The 14,854-nt window shown below is 41.6% G+C and overlaps 1 long non-coding RNA gene across 2 annotated transcripts in view; it reads right to left on the bottom strand.

Annotated features, from left to right (window-relative positions):
• The window catches only part of LOC131503034 (uncharacterized), a 32,520-nt gene extending 17,670 nt beyond the window's left edge, over positions 1-14,850 (bottom strand). Inside the window, exons 1-2 of one of the 2 annotated variants that reach the window (XR_009257292.1) lie at positions 14,377-14,850; positions 10,493-10,562 (exon numbers count right to left, since the gene is read on the bottom strand). This is a non-coding gene — a long non-coding RNA (uncharacterized LOC131503034). The remainder of the gene's footprint in view (positions 1-10,492; positions 10,563-14,376) is intronic. The other variant, XR_009257293.1, reaches the window with a different exon arrangement.
• Between the last annotated feature and the right edge of the window lie 4 nt (positions 14,851-14,854).

Raw genomic sequence — 14,854 nt, 5'->3', positions numbered from 1 at the left:
CTCAGAGTTCTGTTTTAGCACATGTTGTCTTCCACCACCGAGACCTTTTACAAATTGATGCCAGTTTTGAAGACTTCAGATCTGTGCTATGTCATAAAGACCCAGAGGTGAGGATAACCATCACATTTGCCAAGCAAGGTCTGACAGCTCATGAGACTTGGGATCCAATTTTGAAAATTGAGTTTGTAGCACAAAGTGAACAATTACAGACAACACCCTCGGGTACCTGATGTCCTGGAAGGCAGAGCTTTGGAGCTGAAGGCAGGCCTAGGCGAATTGTTTGAGGAAAGGGCATTTCCTTTATGGGAGAGAGTTGAACTAACAGCTAAGTGGGGAGAGTGGGGAGGAAGGAATAAAGCAAGTACAGGCTCAGTCTCTGGGAGTGAGAGGACACCTGCAAAATGCTTTCCCTAAGCTGGCTTGGAGCCAAGTCAGCTCTAACTCAAGAAGGTGAGCCCTGCTTCACTTTTCTTCAAAGGCCCTCAAAATGCTTATTTTGGCCTCCACCTGCCCTACTGAGGGCTGCAGTTTAAAATCTCATAGTGGAAGGGCACCTGGGTGGCTCAGTCAGTTAAGCATCCGACTTTGGCTCAGGTCATGATCTCACAGTTTCTGAGTTCAAGCCCCAAGTCGGGCTTGCTGCTGTCAGCGCAGAGCCCACTGCAGATATCCTCTCCCACCCTCTTTCTCTGCCCACCCCTGACTCTCGCTCTGTCTCTCAAAAATAAATAAACATAAAAAAACTCATACTGGAACACTGTAAGGGTATGACCCAGAGGTCCCTGTTCTCCTCCAAGCTGAGAACTGGCATGATCCCAGTGTATGCCCTGGGGTCTACCTTTCTTGAAGAAAAAGGGACCATGGCAGCCCAGGTGCTGACAACCACATTTTACATCAACAAAATAGCTGAAAACGATAGTAGTGTTGCCAAAAGCAGGACTGGTGAAAGCCAGAAAGAGCACAACTGATGTAGTATTAATGCAGTGGGCCCTCAGTGACAATTGTGAGTATGGCCCTGAAGAAGAGGCCAGTAGATTATCATTATTACTATAATTTGGGTTGATTACTGTACATTTTCATCCAAAAGAAGACAGTTTTGGGGGCACCTGGGTGGTTCAGTCAGTTAAGCATTCAACTCTTGGTTTTGGCTCAGGTCATGATCTCACGGTTTGTGAGTTCGAGCCCTGTCAGGCTCTGTGTTGGCGGCTTGGAGCCTGGAGCCTGCTTCAGATTCTGTGTCTCCCTTTCTCTCTGCCCCTACCCTATGCACACTGTCTCTGTCTCTCTCAAAATAAATAAGCTTTTTTTTAAAAGACAGTTTTGGCAAGTGGGGGGAAAAAGCCCTGAAGCCTTACAGGCTCGGGGTTGGATCCTGGTTCTACGACTATCTATGCGAGCTTGGGCAGGCCAGTGTCCTCTGTAACATGAAACACTCTAAATCACCATCAATAGTCACTGCACGGGCAATGGCAGATGCAGCCTTTGTGGGGCCTAAAGCTCATGCCGTTTCGTTTAAGTTTTTAAAAAGTGTAAAATGAGGTATAATCCTGAACATTTACTTAAAATGAAACATTAAATGACAAGAAATTACAAGTTTTAAAAACTGACAAAACCCACAAACATGACAAAATTTTTACAAACATTATATTTTTCATTGTATTAACTGGTACAACTCCTTGCTACCTTTTCTATATCCTTTCCCTGCATATCTTTTGATTACCTCTTCATCACTTTTGGACTATAATGTCTATAGAAAGAAGAGGGAAACAATTTAGTTTTTCCTAAGACTTTAGAAAAGTTTCTTCCGGCTTCCCAACCCATCAATGATTAATGTCATGTAGATATTCTGGATTGTTGTCAAATTTGGGGAAACCTCTATCAAACCTCTATCATTTCTTTTATATGTAAACTGTGATTTTAGGCTATGTCAAGTTTTTTTACGTAATGACTAATCTTTTTAAATTTTTTTAATGTTTGAGAGAGAGAGATGTGTGAGTATGAGTGTGGGGGTAGGGGCAGAGAGAGAGAGAGAGAGAGAGAGAGAGAGAGAGAGGGAGAGAGGAGAGAGGAGAGAAAATCCCAAGCAGACTCTGAGGCTCTGCACTGTCAGCTCACAGCCCAATTGAGCTCTGAACTCAATCCCACAAACCGTGAGATCATGACCTGAGCCAAAACCACGGTAGACACTACCAACTGAGCCACCCAGGCACTCATGTAATGACTAATTTTAAATAAACTTTAGACTTACTGCTTTAAGAGTATTCCCATAAGTCATTTCTACACTGGTACAGCCACCAATAACTTAACTATATGCTGAAATGATAGCAAACCACATAAATATATCCTTATAACCCCAAATAAATATATCTGAAATTCAATTTATCTTTGGTTGGATCCCCAAAAGAATAGCTCCAGTAAAGACAGAACTCTCCCTAGAAAGCAAATAAAGGCAGAAAATATAAAAAGAGCAAAAGTGTTTTCTGGGTTGGAAGAAGATAGACAATACTCATTTTTAATATATATATCTTGTGTCTTCACAAGTAGATTTAAAGTTAATAAAAGTATTCCCCTCCCATATACATTTTTTTAATGTTTATTTACTTTTGAGAGAGAGAGAGAGAGAGAGAGAGAGCGAGCATGAGCGGAGGAGGGGCAGAGAAAGAGGGAGACAGAGCATCCGAAGCAGATTCTGTGCTGACAGCAGAGAGCCCAAATCAGGGCTCAAACTCACCAACCACAAGATCATGACCTGAGCCCATGACCTGAACTGAAGTCAGATGCTTAACCAACTGAACCACCCAGGCACCACCCCCCATACACATTTAAAGTAGTCTAGTATTGTGAACTCCATTGATACAATTTGAAAAACCATGCCCAGGAAGAATGAAGCCTCAGAGGAAACCTGATGGAGTTAATATAAGGCGGGAAAGGCTTCACCACCACTGAATTCTAAGCCTGTTCTGTGGCAAAAGACTTTCTAAAGGAGGGCAGCAAAGACAGAAATCCTAAGGAAAAGATGGGACAGATTTCACCATATTAAACTGAAAAACATCTGTAAGGTTAAAGCAAACAAAATCAAGCATTAAAAAAAACTAGGAGGGGCGTCTGGATGGCTTAGTTGGTTAAGCATCCAACTTCAGCTCAGGTCATGATCTCACAGTTCTTGAGTTCAAGCCCTGCATCCGGCTCTACGCGGACAGTTCGGAGCCTGGAGCCTGCTTCGGGTTCTGGGTCTCCCGCTCTCTCCATGCCCCTCCCCCACTCTTGCTTGCTCGCGCTCTCTCTCTCTCTTTCTCTCAAAAATAAAACATTTTTAAAAATTAAAAAAAACTAGAGAAAAAAGTACTTGTTATTCATATTACAAAGGATTGATAGCCCAATACAGAAATCAATTAAAAATTTTAAAGCAATGAGGAATCCAAGAAGAGAACCATCAAAGAACATGAAGGGGCCATTTACCAAGACAGAAATACAAAAAGGCAAAAATTGAAACTGGCAAGGAGTTAGGGAAACCAAGCCATCTCACCCTGTGGTTGGGAATGTAAATTAGTTCATCTTTATATAGAGGGCTATTTGACAATATAAAAATAACATAAACATTTATAAGGAGTTTGCTCTTTGCTAAGTACTCTGTGAAGTGCTTTGCACTGATTAATTTATTCCATCCTCACTCAGCTTTACTGATATTCAGTGTGCATCATTTGTAATAATGAAGAACTCAACACTCCTCAGACACCCAACAATAGGGTTTGGTTAAATGGAACCTCTATACAATAGGATTGAAATGAGCTACATGGAAAACTCTCTAAAATATGGTTAAGTGTTAAAAAAGGCTACAGGGGCACGTGGGTGGCTGAGTTGGTTAAGCATCTGACTTCCACTCAGGTCATGATCTCATGGTTTTTGGGTTCGAGCCTCACATCAGGCTCTGTGCTGACAGCTCAGAGCCTGCAGCCTGCTTCAGATTCTGGGTCTCCCTCTCTCTCTGCCCCTCCCCTGCTTGTGTTCTGTCTCTCTCTCAAAAATAAACAAATATTTAAAACAATTTTTTTAAAGGCTGCAGAAAAGAATGTATACCATTTCCATAGTATAAACATCATATAAATACATGTCTATATATAGACACATAAATATTATATAGATATAGATATATAGAGATAGAGAAAAATCTCTGGGATATATATCAAAATGAAAACAACAGTTATTTCCAGGTGGTGGGATTTTAGATTATCTTGATTTTCTGCTTTATAGTTTTCCATTAATGCCTTCTGAATTTTTGCTATCACTGCTCCTGGGCAGCAGGAGTAAGGTCAGCTTAATGGGCATACAACCGATGCTGTCACACAGAGCCCCATGCTTACAAGAGCCCATGTTTAGTTTAATACTCTATTGTCACTATTTTGAAATTCTGAATAATTCATGAATAAGGGGTCCTACATTTTCATTTTGTGCTGGGTCCTGCAAATTATGTAGCTGATCCTGTCAGGAGCGTACCTTGCCTCTTCAGCTGTCACCCTGAAATGTGTTGTTCTGCGACCATCACCACCGTAAGAACTTGCTATTTTCATTTTCCTTCCTTCACGTAGAAAGGAAAACCTCTTGACAAGGAGTCATTTGACTCATTTTTTCACTGTCAGCAGGCTGATCAACCCTCTCCCTAGAAGAAGAAGGAAAGTCTCTGAGGACCAACTATTTTTCTTCCCTATTCGATGTTAGCTTTACACTCTCTCCCAGTGCCAGCCCCAACAGAATGGATTATGGGTGTCCCTTAGAGTCTCCGCCTATACCTTCCAAAATGCCAGTCCTAGCAGGGGGTAAGATCTGGTCTCCTGAGTAACACAATCAATCCCAGTAACTACTCTAGTGTCAAACACACATGTACGTTACCTATAATAAAAGGTCTTTAGGTCATTCAGTAATGGGGCCATGGCTATGAGATTTCCTTATAGCTTATTCCCATCAGCTATGCTTTTTATTGTCAAGAACACTTTCATATAATCTTCCACTTGGAGATTTCACTGTGCATTCCTCCCTTTGGATCTTTTGTAAAGATTTGTTTTTTGAAAAACTAGCCACTCCCCATCCCTAAGAAATCATGCTTTTGAAATGTCAAAATAATAATCCTAACCACCTTTACCTCTACCTTTGTTTCCTATTTCTAAGGCAGTATCTACTCAGAGGAAAGAGGGTCACAATCCTATAGCAACTGAATTCCCTAAAAAACAGTGGTTGGGATATCTTACCAAAAGTTTCATGAGGTCAATTTATATTTTATCCACCTAATATTTTATCTGCATGCTATTTAATCCTTCAAATAAATGCAGTTCACTAGATAAGCATTATAGAAATCACATCTCCCCTAGGGAATTCTTTTGGTCCAAATATCTTCTACTAGCTTTTCTGACATGACAGTCAAAATTCCCAGTTCTTGAGTGACCTCTATTGTCCCACACTTGTCACAGAAACAAAAACCTTCTACTTTTGGGTATTTTTGAATATACACAAAAGGATAGAGAACAATGCAATTAAGTTGCAGGTATCTGTTACTCAGCTGCAGCGATTACATTCTGCCAATCTCAGTCATCACTCTTTAATTTTGTTTCTTGATTTAGAGGAGATTTTGAGCATTAGGTTCTCACTAGGAATACAGCCAAATTCATATTCTCACTTGAAATAAAGCTGTCACCTCAGCAGCAGTTGTCTAGTTAAGATCTAAAAGCATCCCCATTCCCAGATTCCTCATCTCTAACCAACCTGCTTCCCCGGCTACCCCCACCTCTGAGCTGCAACCAGCACCTCTCCCAGCTGACTGATCTAATCCTTTCCACAGGACAGGAGGACTCTGAGAACACGTTTGCTCAGCACACTACACGACAGGCAAAACTGCCTTCTGACCCGTGTCCCAAGGCAATTCCATTTCACTCCTCTACCTTCTGGGGAGGTGAACAAATGACAGCATTCAAACAAAATTCTTTTTTTTTTTTTTATCTTTTATTCAAAGATCCATTTAAAAGCATGCCTGGGGTCTATGCACGTGGAAGTGGGTATGAAGCAAAGAAGGCAAGAGCAAGGCTCAGAGGGAATAAGATGGAGAATGAAGTTATGGGTCACAGGAAAGGAAGTGGTAGTTCTAGGCTGCCTCTGGCACTTGATCTCCTTTCATCTTTCCAACAACCTCGGGTATGTGAATTCCCATTTTACATATGAGGACAGTGAGGGAACTCAAACCTCAGAAGTCCTGTGGCTCAAGGTACCCAGGCTGTGAATGTTGGAGGAAGAATTGAATCTTATCGGACTCCAAAGCTGTGCTCTATCTACCTAAGTGGTAGGGTTGGGAGCACTGGGCACGGGCACAGGACATTTGTTGAGGTCCCCAGGACAAACCCTTCTGAGGCCTTAGCCTGCAAACAAATGCCACTTTGTAATTAGACTTTCTCTCTTTCTCAGCAGATGGTCCCCTAAATTAGTTGAAGCCTGTGGGCCTTAAATATAAAATAAGCGGATGCATCTTGATTATAATATGGCACTTTGGTTTTAGTTGCAAGTGTTATGCTTAAAATGTAAGAATGTGATTGACTTATAGCATTTTCTTTTTAAAGGATAAAAGTTCTTTGTGCTTGATCAGCCCAGCCCTGGATGCCCGGCTGCTCTCCATTACAGACAGAATGACACCCAGCCAGGCTGCCAAAAACAAGAGTTCTGCAGCCATTTTCCTCGGTTGGGCCTGGGTTACGTGACCCTCACCCAATCCATACTGCTGAGGTGACACCTCTGAGACCCAGTGGAGGCAGTTCGTGCTCTTCCTCCCTTCGCCAGACTAGGCAAGATGTGTTTCCTCAAGAAGCCCCCCACTTGCTGGAATATTCTCCACCCAGCTCTTCTTTGCCGCCAGCATTTACTTGCCCCTGCCTGGCTCTAGAAGCTGATCTATCTAAACCAGACATTCTCCCTTTTCTTCCCCACTGAGCTGGGGGGGAAAAGAGGCAGCTTTGAGACCTGCTTCTCTTTTACTCACACTTAGTATGCCTGTTTTGTCTGTATGTAAAGGCCCCCTCACCTACAGCTAGGAAAAATCCTGCTCTTATATCTAATTTTGGAAGTGAGAAATCAGTCTTTATGCAGAGACACACACTTCCTCCACAAAGCATGGCAGCTGGGGGTGGAGTGGAGGCAGCAGTGAGGTTGCAGGATCCAGGTGGGATAGGGAAGAAGGCAATGCTGAAAGAGAGAGAGGGACAGTCTTCTCAGGGAAGAGAGACGTCATCATAGGGTTAAGCAGGAGCAAGGAAGGTGAATTCACAAGTCAGGAAAAAGAGAGAAGGGACTAAGCACCAAGCACTATGCTAAATGCTTTATATATACCAAGTGAGGAGGGACTGGAAATGAGAAATGTATTAATGCTATGACACCAATTTAGTCAAGAAGTAATGAAGGACTTAGTAGAATAGTAGCAGTTTGAATGGAAAAGAAAGGATTGAAACAGGATTCACTGTGAAGGGAGTTTCAGCCTAACTTACCAGTTGGTTGGATGCAGAGGTCAGGGAGGAGGAAACCAAGAGAGCTTTAGGTTTTCATAATAAGTGACTGGGAAGATAGGTGACATTAATAGGAATATGACTGTCAGGAGATGGATATGTAGGCAAGGTTGATCAATTTGGTTTGGGACCTATTTAATCTTTCAAATGTTTTATAATTAAAATTTTCAAACATAGAGAAAAACTGAGAGAATAGGGTATTAAAGCCCTATACCCATTACCCAGCTCAACGATTATCAACTCACGGCCAATCTCGGTTCATCAGGAGCCTTACCTAGTCCTCCTTTCCCCTTTCCCCAACTGGATTATTTCAAAGTAAATCCCATAAATACAATACCATCCATAAACACTTCAGTATCTATTTCTAAAAGATACTCTTCACATAGCCACATACAATTATCTTAACTAAAATATTAACATTAAGCCTTTAATGCCATCAAATACTTAATGTCATCAGTAAGTATTCAAATTTCCTCATGTCCTCGTTTATTTATAGTTGATTGGTTAAAAGCAGGACCAGATAAACAGATCAACTGAATGCAAGATTCTGTCTAAAACAGCCATATGGAGATATCAAGCAGGCAACCGAAATTTGGGGTCCAAAACTCAATGAAGAGGTAAAGGCCAGGAATACAGATTTAGAAATCATCTTCCCCGAGTGAATGATATTTGAATAAATGAAACTACTGAGTAGATATCATAAGGGGAGAATACAGCAATAAAAATGGCCCAAGGATAGAACCTTGACGAACAACTACATTCAGGAAGAAAAGAAAGAGACCCCTGGGATGGGGATGGGAGGGAGCAGTTTGAGAAACAGATGAAAAGTTGAAAAGGAAAACAAGATAGCAGATGTCACTGGAGCCAAAAAATGAAAACGCTGCACAGAGGGAGGACCACACAGTTTTACTCAATGTTTTCCATCAAAAGAGTCTTGGGCTAAGACTCGGTCCCTGCTCTATTGTATGACTTTCTAGCTGTGTTACACATTAAGCAAATCATATCCGTAAACCCAAAATTCTTCAGATGTAAAAAACGGATAACACCAGTCCTTCCAATTAAAAGGCTGCTATGAAGGGGCGCCTGGGTGGCTCAGTCAGTCATTTAAGCATCTGACTTTGGCTCAGGTCATGATCTCATGGTCCATGGATTTAGGCCCTACATCGGGCTACGTGCTGACAGCTCTGAACCTGGAGCCTGTTTCAGATTGTGTCTCCCTCTCTCTCTGCCCCTCCCCCACTCACACTCTGTGTCTGTCTCTCTCGCAAAAATAAACAAGTAAAAGGCTGCTATGAGGATCAAATGAGAATGGATATATGTGAAGAAGGCCTTTGTTGACTGCAAAGCATTGGACAAATATGAGACACTATTCACTCAATAAATCTTTACTGTTTTTATTAATGTGAAAATAAGACCTAACTGTTGAATGGAGGATTTAAAGTTTCTAATATTAGGGGCGCCTGGGTGGCGCAGTCGGTTAAGCGTCCGACTTCAGCCAGGTCACGATCTCGCGGTCTGTGAGTTCGAGCCCCGCGTCAGGCTCTGGGCTGATGGCTCGGAGCCTGGAGCCTGTTTCCGATTCTGTGTCTCCCTCTCTCTCTGCCCCTCCCCCGTTCATGCTCAGTCTCTCTCTGTCCCAAAAATAAAAATAAAAAAAAAAAAAAAAAAAAAAAAAAAAAAAAAATAAAGTTTCTAATATTAAAAAAATGCCGAATTTTAAAGTACATAACTCTTCAAGAGTCTCATAAGGGCTAGCTTTCATGAGCATCTAGTTTGTGTGCTGGGCCCTGTTCTAAATCCTCCACATACCTTAACTCATTTGATCATCACAAACTCCTATGACATAGGTACTACAATGTGCCTTGGTTTACAGATGAGGAAGCTAAGGCTGAGAGGAGCAAACTAACTTGCCCTAGGTCACACAGCCAGAAAGCAGCTGACCCAAAGCTCAAGCCAAGTCTTTCTCCTATGCATGATTCAGGACTGACCTCTTAATCACCACACCAAAGTTCCTCTTAAAAATATGCCTTGGGGGCGCCTGGGTGGCGCAGTCGGTTAAGTGTCCGACTTCAGCCAGGTCACGATCTCACAGTTCGTGAGTTCGAGCCCCGAGTCGGGCTCTGGGCTGATGGCTCGGAGCCTGGAGCCTGTTTCCGATTCTGTGTCTCCCTCTCTCTCTGCCCCTCCCCCGTTCATGCTCTGTCTCTCTCTGTCCCAAAAATAAATTAAAAACGTTGAAAAAAAAATAAAAATAAAAATAAAAATAAAAATAAAAATATGCCTTGAAGGGCACCTGCCTGGCTCAGCTGGTGGAACTTGCAACTCTTGATCTCCAGGTCGTGAGTTCAAGCCCCAAGTTGGGATTAGGAGCTTACTTTTAAAAAAAGCTAAAAAATAAAAATCAGTGGAAAAAATATGCCTTGGAAAATTAGAAGATCGCCATATTATGACCCTAATGAACTGAAGATCTAGGCATTGGGCATCAATGCAGCTATCATCACAGAGAAAACCAGACATTACGTGGCTCCTGAAGTTAATTTTGTCCCCCACCCCACCCCAAACTGAACCTTAATCAAACAAAGCTTTTAGATTAGGGTTATGGTTGCCAGATAAAATTCAGGAAGCCCAGTTAAAATCACATTTTAGTTAAACGACAAATAATTTTCTTAGTGTAAGCATGTCTTATACAATATTTGGTATGTCCCACGCATTGTATTTGGGATATACTTTTACTAGAAAGTATTCATTATTCATCTGAAATTCACTCTTAACTGGGTGCCCTGTATTTTTATTTGCTAAATCTGACAATCCTACTTTAGATCTAACTACCCATTTATAAGAAGCACAAAGAACAGAGAAACATATTAATCTGAGCACTAGATGTTTGATTATATTAAGGAATTAATTTTTCAGTTGTCTAGTTGTATTGTGGGTTTTTTTTTTAAAGAAGCTCTTACCTCTTACAGATACACATTGAAATGTTTTTGGGTGAAATTATATGATGTCCTGAAGGTCCTTCATAACAATCTGGAAAGGAGAGAAATAGAAGGGGTATAGATTTAACAAGACTGGCTTTGAACTCATGACATTGAAGCTTCCTTAAAAAGTACATGTGATTTCAGGGGCACCTGGCAGGCTCAGTCGGTGGAGCACACTACTCTTGCTTCTGAGTTTGAGCCCCATGTTGGGCGTAGAGATTACTTAAAAACAAAATATTTTAAAAAAAACTACATGTGGTTTCATTACACTCTTCTATTTCTGAATGTGTTTGAAATTTCCCTTAATAAAAGTTTTTAAATTTTTTTTTCAACGTTTTTTTATTTATTTTTGGAACAGAGAGAGACAGAGCATGAACGGGGGAGGGGCAGAGAGAGAGGGAGACACAGAATCGGAAACAGGCTCCAGGCTCCAAGCCATCAGCCCAGAGCCTGACGCGGGGCTCGAACTCACGGACCGCGAGATCGTGACCTGGCTGAAGTCGGATGCTTAACCGACTGTGCCACCCAGGCGCCCCCAATAAAAGTTTTTAAAAGAAACAATACTTAGCACAGTGACTGACATACTGTTAATACTTAATATGTATCTGTTGGCAGGCGAATCATTTGTGTTTTTTTTTTTAAGAAAACTCTCAGATGGCCATCAAGTGGAAAAGCATTTTGGAAATGAAATTACAAGCATGAATATGCCTGAAAACACAAATTAGATTCGTTTAGGGACCAACTATACTCAAATGGAAACAATAATGAATTTGCCCAGCCAAGGGAATTTGTTTACTGAGGACGAAGAGTTGTGAAACTCTGGGCAGAAGAGGTACATACATTACAGGTACTTAATTTTGGTAAACATAGAAACATTTTTAACCCTCCAAAAAGATGTTATGCAGAAAACAATCTACCTTAGGTTTTCTTCAATATTTACTACTCCAGTGAACTGTTGTGGAAAGCCAGATTAATTTCCTAAAGGCCTTTGGACAGATTTTGAATTTTTTATTTATTTACGTACTTATTTATTTATTTATTTTTAAAGTTTTATTTATTTATTTTTGAGAGAGACCGAGCGAGCAAGGGAGGGACAGTGAAAGAGGGAGACAGAGAATCCCAAGTAGGCTCCGCACTGTCAGCGCAGAGCCTGATGCGGGGCATCGAACTCATGAACCGTGACCTGAGATGAAAACAAGAGTCAGACACTTAACTAAATGAGCCACCCAGGCACCCCCAGATTTAGAAAATTTTAGTGCTCACATGCAAGTAAATCGCCAAATACTAGAAATTTATGACTTCTCATGCTGAATAATCCATGTACTTGACAGGAGGTCTTTATCAAAAATACAGTATTCGGGCACTTGGGTGGCTCAGTCAGTTGAGCATCCATCCGGCTTGGGCTCAGGTCATGATCTCACAGTTTGTGGGTTTGAGCCCCGCATTAGGCTCTGTGCTGACCGCTTGCTCAGAGCCTGGAGCCTACTTCAGATTCTGTGTGTCCTTCTCTCTCTGCCCCACCCCCGCTCACACTTTGTCTCACTCTGTTTCTCAAAAATAAATAAATGTAAAAAAAAACTTTAAGAAAAAAATGCAGCATTATCAGCTTTAAATGCAATCTTGCCTTACATGCTGGGTACATGAGGGCAACCAAACTCAAAAGCAACCTGCATAAGGTGCAGGTTAATGTTTTTAGTGAAGTGTTTAATGTAGGTAAGTGAAATAAACTGTTTATCTTATGCTAAGTATTCCACTGCATGGATGCCCTATAACTAATTCAACCATTCTCTTATTGATGGATGTTTCCCACTTTTGCTGTTATAAGACAACAATACATTTAGCCTTACATTCTGGGCCTTTAATTTCTGGGAGAGAGATTATAAGTGGGTTGGCTGAGCCAAGGGTATAAATATTCTTAATTTTAATAGATACTATTTGCATGTATTTTTAAATTAGGGCTACATTGTGGAATGGTGTTTTAAAAATGCAATCACCTGGGGCGCCTGGGTGGCTCAGTCGGTTAAGCGTCCGACTTCGGCTCAGGTCATGATCTCGCGGTCTGTGAGTTCGAGCCCCGTGTCGGGCTCTGTGCTGACAGCTCAGAGCCTGGAGCCTGTTTCAGCCTGTGTCTCCCTCTCTCTCTGACCCTCCCCCGTTCATGCTCTGTCTCTCCCTGTCTCAAAAATAAATAAAAATGTTAAAAAAAAAAAATTTAAAAAAAAATGCAATCACCTAACTACAAGTCAATCACCTTACTAACTTCACTTCCAATGATTAAGTGTATTTCAGCTCTGCTTTAAGTAGAGAACTGGGTTCTTGGACAACCTCTCAATAACAGTGCCTTTGATGTTAAATATCCCATGGTTTATTCTCCTTCAGAGCATCCTGTTATCAGTAGTTCCAGTTTGGCATACCTTCCTGTACTAGAAAGAAGTGGCATTTTTTTAATGTTTATTTATTAATTTTGAGAGAGGGAGCAGAGACAGCGAGAGAGGATCCCAAGTAGGCCCCATACTGACAGCACAGGGCTCAATCCCATGATGCCTGGGATCATGACCTGAGCCGAAATGAGATGCTTCAGACTAAGCTACCCAGGCACCCCAGAAGTGGCATTTTAAACTGTCACTTTGTCAGTCTCTGAATTCTAAATGCCATGTCAATCTGTCCTTAAAACAGTACTTTTTTTTGGTAACTTTTCCTTTTACTCTTTGTCCCTCTCATTTTGAAGATCCCTTTATTTGCTGTTCTTCAAATTCAAAAGTAACAAATGCTTATTATAACTAGTGAAACAATGCATTACAAGGATGTAGAAAGACAAAGCTAATCACCTCCACCTCAACCTACTGATGTAATCTTATTAACAGCCTGCCCAGTCTTCCACAACTCTCCCTGCTCATACAGATCAAACATGCACACATATATAAAATTTTGTTTAGACCACAGTATAATCATACTATACACATTATTCTGCAACTTGTTTCACTGAACTATGTATGTCCATATATACATACATATGTTTATATATATGTGACAATGACAATATATAGCATTTAACAAAACACAGTGGAGATACTCGTCTTAAGTTCCTTTCCAGTTCTAAAACTTGTTTTTGTATTCCTTCACAGAACATACCACCACTATAATTATTTGTAATGAATTGTTCAATGTCTTTCTTCCCTGCTAAACTAAGAGCTCCATGAAGGCAGGGGGCCAATTTTGTTCACCACTGTATCTCCAGAATTTAGGTTAGTGCTGCTAGGATAGTAGTTGCCTAATATCTATTTGTTGTTTCGGTGCCTCAGGAAACCTTCAGTCTATTTAAACTGGGTCACTGTCAATACTCAAAACATTTATCTTTAGGAACTCAGACCCAAGACAGTCACCACTCAATGTTATCTGGATGGAACCTAATCATTTTAAATATTTGGGGTAAATTGTGTTTTTTAGCAAAAACCCTCACTACCACAAAAAAAAAAAAAGAATTTTAAAAGATCATGTGTTTAACAGAGTTCTGCACTTGTAATTAGGACACCTGGATTCTAGTCTCACTTCCAACATTAATTACTGTGTGGCCTTTAGGAAGTTCCTTTCCTTTCTGGTCCTAGTCTCATTTGTAGTTCTAACATTCATTAATTCCACAAACATGTATTGTCTACTGTGCGCTGGCACTAAGCGAGGTGCCAGTGATACAGGGATGAATAATAGTAATAGCCAACATTTAATGAATGCTTATTCTGTGCTTGGTCTTTTGCTAACGGAGTCATATGCACTCATTTAATCTCCTAGCACTACTGTGATATTTTCTGTACTTTACAAAGGAGGGAACTGAGGCATAGCGAGGTGAAGTAACTTTCCCAGCATACCAAAGGACGCGGTGAAGACAGGATTGGATTCCAGTCAGTGGGGCTTCAGATGCCATTCCAATAACCACAGAAAATCCTTGCCCTCATAATTCGAGGAATATTTCAGTGGCTTGCACTTTGGTCCCAGCCCAGGAATACGGGCTGGCGCACCCTCTCGTCGATATGAAGGTGCAACGATGCAGGAGCACGTGAGAGAAACCACCGAGAAACCTGACACAAGCACTGCCAGCAGCGATGCTCTACCTCACTATCGCGGTTTCCACGCCAAGAAGGTGAAGAGGCGGGAGGTGTCAGCGGCTCTTACGCACGCACGCCTCCGGGCGTCCCATTGGATACAGGCAAGCGTGCGGGTCACGCCAGCTAGACGCGCTTCTGTGAACTCCGCGGGAGGCGGGGAATAAAGGAGCGCCGCGTGCGTGCCGGCCCTTCCGACGTCAGCCCGGGCCGGCCGCTCCGCCTGGCCGCGGGTTCCTTTGCC

The sequence above is a fragment of the Neofelis nebulosa genome, chromosome X (assembly GCF_028018385.1).
Source record: "Neofelis nebulosa isolate mNeoNeb1 chromosome X, mNeoNeb1.pri, whole genome shotgun sequence".
In the NCBI taxonomy this organism is placed as follows: Eukaryota; Metazoa; Chordata; class Mammalia; order Carnivora; family Felidae; genus Neofelis; species Neofelis nebulosa.
The sequence above is the reverse complement of the archived record's forward strand: the minus strand, read 5'-3'. Positions and strand labels throughout refer to the sequence as shown.